The sequence below is a fragment of the Calliphora vicina genome, chromosome 2, assembly GCF_958450345.1.
Source record: "Calliphora vicina chromosome 2, idCalVici1.1, whole genome shotgun sequence".
Classification (NCBI taxonomy): Eukaryota; Metazoa; Arthropoda; class Insecta; order Diptera; family Calliphoridae; genus Calliphora; species Calliphora vicina.
Genome location: NC_088781.1, coordinates 83,470,307 through 83,477,442, shown reverse-complemented (window position 1 = coordinate 83,477,442; position 7,136 = coordinate 83,470,307). Strand labels below are relative to the sequence as shown.

Below are 7,136 nucleotides of genomic sequence, written 5' to 3'. Positions count from 1 at the left end.
AACTGTTAAATTTTTTCTATATCAAAAAAATCAACTTGAATCTCTTTTATTTTGGGCAAGGTGCATTTAATAAGGTGCCATCAGCAGCACTGCTGATTATAGAAATAGTACGCATAAATGTCAAACTACATATATAAAAAATATTCGCCCGTACTCATTTATGTCAAACTCCATATATAAAAAATAAATGTATTTCATTTAGTATAATTCACTTATTTTTAATATATGGAGATTGACATAAATGCGTACGGGCGAATATTTTTTATATATGGAGTTTGACATTTATGCGTGCTATTTCTATAATCAGCTGTCCTGCTGATGGAACCTTATTAAATGCACCTTGGCTGTCACCTTGTTAAATACGCCTTGAAACACATTATGCAAATTATTACACATGTTACTTAAAGGGTTAAAAATTTAACAAATGTTATGAACGGCAACACTGGTTGATATATTTTTTTTTTGTGATTTGACGCATATTTTTGATAAAGGACTTTCGTAAACTAAAAAGACACATTCTAAAAATTTGTTTTTATTAAGATCATTAATTAGTGTATAGTGATAAGAATCTCTATATTAACAGAAATAAAACATAAGAATCATAGAATTTGTGTAATGCTGAACAATGTTTTGAGTACGTACTGCTGTTGGAAAGAAAGGACGGCAGACTAAACAGTGCAGTGTCAAACGTACTTATTAATTAGTTTCCTTTTGTATTAGTAAGTTTACTCAACTTTATAAATAATATTAATATTAACTTAAATATATCCGGTATATGCATAATATTTATATTAATAGACAAAAATTTAACATTTCTCCACATAACTTCTGCAATTTTTTCACCACTTTGATAACAAGAAACAATACACATACATACATTGGTCGACATAAGTCTACGTACGACCACAATTTTTGCCACTTTATTAGAGAAAAAAACCCGGTAAATAAAAAAATAACAATGCAGTTTTGTTTGAAATCTATTTTTATTGCTATGCACCAAAAAATTGTTGTTGCAATGTAAACTTGCAAAATTATTCATAAAAACAATAAAAAAACATTGACAAAAGTCTACATACTCAAAGAACTCGCAACAAGATCAGAAGTTATTGTTCATCCACGAACAATAACTTCTTCATCCAGAACTCCTCGTAAATTAGCGAACGGATCGCAAACTTCGTTTGGAATTCGCCCAAAAGCACTTTGAAAAGGACATGGATTTCTGGAAGCGAGTTTTGTTCACTGATGAGTTGAAGTATAACATATTTGGAAGTGATGGGAGAGATAAAGTATGGCGCAAAACGAATACAGCAATGGATCCGAAAAACTTACTCGCTACAGTTAAGCATGGTGTTGGCAGTGTGATGGTTTGGGGTACTGTCGCTACTTCTGGAGTGGGAAAGTTAGTGATTATTGAGGATAATATGGATCGTTATCAGTACAAATTCTTTTTTTAACAAAATTTGAGAGCATTCGTTGATATTTTAACTCTTGGTTAAATTTGGATATTTAAGCAAGACAACGATCCGAAACATTGGTCTCAAATTGTCAAAGATTGGCTACTCTACCATGCCCCATGACAGTTGTACACACCACCTCAAAGCCCGGACTTAAATGTTATTGAGCACGTGTGGGAAATTCTACAACGGAAGATCCGAAAACATCTTATTACTTGTGCACCAATGTTAAAGGAGAACCTTCCTGAAGAATGGAAAAATATAACGTCCGCAGAACGCTTGTAGATGCACGTGGTGGCCCAACGAAATATTGAATTTGATAAAAATTTGTATTCTCTGAAAAATGTTTATTTAGTGTACAGATCGTATATAGACTTTTGTCAACATATTTTATTAATTTTTTGTGAATAAATGTTAAATTAATTATAAATTTAGCGATATTTTTTTGTTATATTACTAAAAATGCATTTGAAATAAAACAGCATCATTACTTTTACTTATTATGGTTTAGAAGTCCGCGAGTTACGAAAATAATGGTCGTATGTAGACTTTTGTCGGTCACTGTACATATGTACACATTTGTACCAACAAATGATGTACATAATTACAATAAGTACCATTACCGAGTAGTTTCAAAGTGATAATTTATTTAGTAAGGGTCCTCATGTAAACGCTTAAATGCCTCGCAAACTGTGCAATCTGTGCATTTTTATACTCTGACAAATGAACTGTCAAAAATTGTATCGAAATTCGTTTGCACAACTCTGATATGTGTTTGCGCGACAATTTAGACTAGCAAACTTGAATTTATTGTACATTTGATGAATCAGCGGCTTTTGCTTACTTTTATTTATGTATAAGAAATATAAATCAAACCTATATACAGTGAAGTTAACCGTACGGTAATTGCCGTATTGTACGGTAATAAAGTCCTCCGTACGGTAGACAGGTAATTTCTACGGTAATTTTAAAAAGTTTAAATTTTTAAGAATTATATCCAAAAGCTATATTTCCATACACAGAAAAAAGTTTCAACATAAATATTATGATTCGAATTCATTGATTTCAATTCATAACATTTATAAATAATTTCTTAAATAGTATGATTTTTTTAATATTTTATGTTTTGAAATAAAATCTAGAAGGCTTGAAAAATATAATTTCAATTTCATTTTTATTTTTATGTTGTTCAAAAATGTTTGAAATTTTTCATGGAAAATTTTTAGTTTTTTTATGATTTTCAGCTACAAAATGATATAAAAAGCTCGAAAATGATTAAATTGATTTAAGAGGATGAAATGCTTTTATATTTTTTTGAATGTTTTATTATGTTTAATGATAATTTTTAAGTTTCAGATATTCTCCTATTTGCATAATTGGCCAATATATGGCTATTATGCAAATATTCTTGCACTAATTCATTATACCTATAATACAATTATAATGCAATTTATTAAAAAAATTAAGTAAAAAAGCAAAAATTTACGTCATGTAAAATTTTATAATATTTATGAACATGTTCTTATTTTGAATGAAATAAGTTTGGGAAAAAAAGTCAAGTTCGATTAATAATATTTATTACAAAATTCATTCCAATTATGAATTTCTTTTTTCTGTGTAATGTGTCTACATATGATATACATATTTCTTATTAAAATCTTATATATAAATAGGCCACACGTTTTTTTGTGGTACACTTTTAAGTATGTTATTGTTCACCAATATTGATGAAACATACATGGTTTTAAAGGTTATTATTTACTCTAGATATGCACAATAGGGATATAACTTTTGACATTTTTTGCAAATATGCAAATTGGCATAGCATAGTCGAATAGAGCATTAAAAAATTATGAAAAACCACGGTATTATTTTTTCGCGGTCGTTAAAAAAGTTTACGTACCAAACGCAATAAAGTTTTTCATTAAATTTTTTTTGAAAACAAAAAAAATATATTATAATAAAAACTGCGGACATACTTCAAAAGATAATTTTTAAATAAGGGAAGTATTAAGAAGGGAAGTAAATTATTTATATAATTTTTCAGAGAAAAAAAAAATTGGTTTATTGTACAAAATTCGTTAACAATTTTTTCAATAAAAGTGGTAAAAAGCGATCCTAGTAATCATAAAATTTTGAGGATGATTGTAACCAACTACCGCCTCTATCTTTGATATTCACGAAAATTACTTTTTGATGGTAAAATGTTTAGTAAAACAGCCCTCATCTGTGCATAGCTATGGTGTGAATTTCTTACAAACATATTGTTTTTTGCTGTTTTATTTCACTATGTTATACAATTAATTTTTTCCGAATGCAAAAGCCTCTATCTTTTCAAATAACTAATTTTCAAATATTTTTTGGAATAATTTCTTCTTGCAATTCATATTTTCTTTTTCAATCATTTAAAAAAATTAATTAGCATGAAAATATTTTACCTTTTTGTTTTTGGAAAATATAATTTCCATGGCATAAAAATTAATGGTTAAAGTTGGAGTTTGCTTAAAAAAGTGTCTACTTTTAAAGTGTTTTTTATCTTATGTTGTATTATTAGCCGTTATCTTAATTAAATCACGTTAAAAACTGACAGATGGCATAAATGAAATCAAAATAATTTAATTCTATTAAAATGCAAAATCCTCTATCTTATCATTTTTATACATACACATTGAATATTTTGATAAGAAACCCCCTCTAAATATCATAAAGTCCCCAATAATGCAAAATTTTAAAAACCAATTATATGCGAGATTCAGTAGTTGTTTTAAAATAATAATTGTTGCAAACCGAATTTTAATAACTCAAGTAATACGCGAAAATAAAACAGTTTTTTGGCTTTCCTGAAAAGTTGTGTTTTTAAGATAGAGAGTTTTGAATAAAGGCCCTCGATATATTGAATTATAAAAATAAACCTGTTTCAATAAGAAAATATTATTATTTTTGACAAAACTTTGGATACGGTAATTTTACTTAAAAAACGGTAATTTTTTTAGGACGGTAATCGGAATTAAAAAGTTAACATCACTGCCTATATACATATATAAAAGAAAGTTATGTTAGTTACTACGCTTATAACTCAAGAACGTCTGGACCGATTTCGATGATGACACGATATCCACGAAAAAAAAATTATATAGAAAATTTATTTTCCCATACAAGGATTTCAAGGTCTGATTTTAAAATTTTAATTCACAATGTTGTACTCCGAATCGAAAGATTTGTACAAGTAGCCGCAGTTAATAAGGTGTAGCATTGTACTATAAAATTTCTATAATATTTTTAATCGATGATAAACAGTTTTCATGAAATTTCCATGAAAAATCTATATAACAAAAATATTTTGAATAACTCGCCGCAATCCACTTTTAATAAAAAACAAGTAAGAGAGCTATAATCGGCTGTGCCGAATCTTATATACCCTTCAGCAAATTATACTTTAAAATAAATTTTTTTAAATATTTTTAGGTAAATAAAATTTAATTTTTTTTAATTGTTTTTCAAAATGAAAAAAAAAAATTTTTGATGAAAAAAAAATTAGGGTTAAAAAATATTTTTCCTGATTTTGACCCATTGTAGGTCCAACTTACTATAGCCTTATCTACATCGTTGCAATGGACTTTGAAATATCTATCATTAGATATCCATATTGTCTATATTAATGACTTAGTAATCCAGATATAGATCAAAAATCGAGGTTCTCCCGGTTTTTTGTGATAATTTATTTAGTAAGGGTCCTCATGTAAACGCTTAAATGCCTCGCAAACTGTGCAATCTGTGCATTTTTATACTCTGACAAATGAACTGTCAAAAATTGTATCGAAATTCGTTTGCACAACTCTGATATGTGTTTGCGCGACAATTTAGACTAGCAAACTTGAATTTATTGTACATTTGATGAATCAGCGGCTTTTGCTTACTTTTATTTATGTATAAGAAATATAAATCAAACCTATATACAGTGAAGTTAACCGTACGGTAATTGCCGTATTGTACGGTAATAAAGTCCTCCGTACGGTAGACAGGTAATTTCTACGGTAATTTTAAAAAGTTTAAATTTTTAAGAATTATATCCAAAAGCTATATTTCCATACACAGAAAAAAGTTTCAACATAAATATTATGATTCGAATTCATTGATTTCAATTCATAACATTTATAAATAATTTCTTAAATAGTATGATTTTTTTAATATTTTATGTTTTGAAATAAAATCTAGAAGGCTTGAAAAATATAATTTCAATTTCATTTTTATTTTTATGTTGTTCAAAAATGTTTGAAATTTTTCATGGAAAATTTTTAGTTTTTTTATGATTTTCAGCTACAAAATGATATAAAAAGCTCGAAAATGATTAAATTGATTTAAGAGGATGAAATGCTTTTATATTTATGAATGTTTTATTATGTTTAATGATAATTTTTAAGTTTCAGATATTCTCCTATTTGCATAATTGGCCAATATATGGCTATTATGCAAATATTCTTGCACTAATTCATTATATAATACAATTATAATGCAATTTATTAAAAAAATTAAGTAAAAAAGCAAAAATTTACGTCATGTAAAATTTTATAATATTTATGAACATGTTCTTATTTTGAATGAAATAAGTTTGGGAAAAAAAGTCAAGTTCGATTAATAATATTTATTACAAAATTCATTCCAATTATGAATTTCTTTTTTCTGTGTAATGTGTCTACATATGATATACATATTTCTCATTAAAATCTTATATATAAATAGGCCACACGTTTTTTTGTGGTACACTTTTAAGTATGTTATTGTTCACCAATATTGATGAAACATACATGGTTTTAAAGGTTATTATTTACTCTAGATATGCACAATAGGGATATAACTTTTGACATTTTTTGCAAATATGCAAATTGGCATAGCATAGTCGAATAGAGCATTAAAAAATTATGAAAAACCACGGTATTATTTTTTCGCGGTCGTTAAAAAAGTTTACGTACCAAACGCAATAAAGTTTTTCATCAATTTTTTTTTTGAAAACAAAAGAAATATATTATAATAAAAACTGCGGACATACTTCAAAAGATAATTTTTAAATAAGGGAAGTATTAAGAAGGGAAGTAAATTATTTATATAATTTTTCAGAGAAAAAAAAAATTGGTTTATTGTAGAAAATTCGTTAACAATTTTTTCAATAAAAGTGGTAAAAAGCGATCCTAGTAATCATAAAATTTTGAGGATGATTGTAACCAACTACCGCCTCTATCTTTGATATTCACGAAAATTACTTTTTGATGGTAAAATGTTTAGTAAAACAGCCCTCATCTGTGCATAGCTATGGTGTGAATTTCTTACAAACATATTGTTTTTTGCTGTTTTATTTCACTATGTTATACAATTAATTTTTTCCGAATGCAAAAGCCTCTATCTTTTCAAATAACTAATTTTCAAATATTTTTTGGAATAATTTCTTCTTGCAATTCATATTTTCTTTTTCAATCATTTAAAAAAATTAATTAGCATGAAAATATTTTACCTTTTTGTTTTTGGAAAATATAATTTCCATGGCATAAAAATTAATGGTTAAAGTTGGAGTTTGCTTAAAAAAGTGTCTACTTTTAAAGTGTTTTTTATCTTATGTTGTATTATTAGCCGTTATCTTAATTAAATCACGTTAAAAACTGACAGATGGCATAAATGAAATCAAAATAA

General features: G+C 26.8%; 1 protein-coding gene across 1 annotated transcript in view; it reads left to right on the top strand.

Annotated features, from left to right (window-relative positions):
• The first annotated feature begins 490 nt into the window (after positions 1-490).
• ova (ovaries absent) overlaps positions 491-7,136 on the top strand; it is a 391,912-nt gene continuing 385,266 nt past the window's right edge. The window contains exon 1 of the mRNA XM_065501742.1: positions 491-719. The gene's annotated coding sequence lies outside the window, so the exon portion shown is untranslated. The remainder of the gene's footprint in view (positions 720-7,136) is intronic.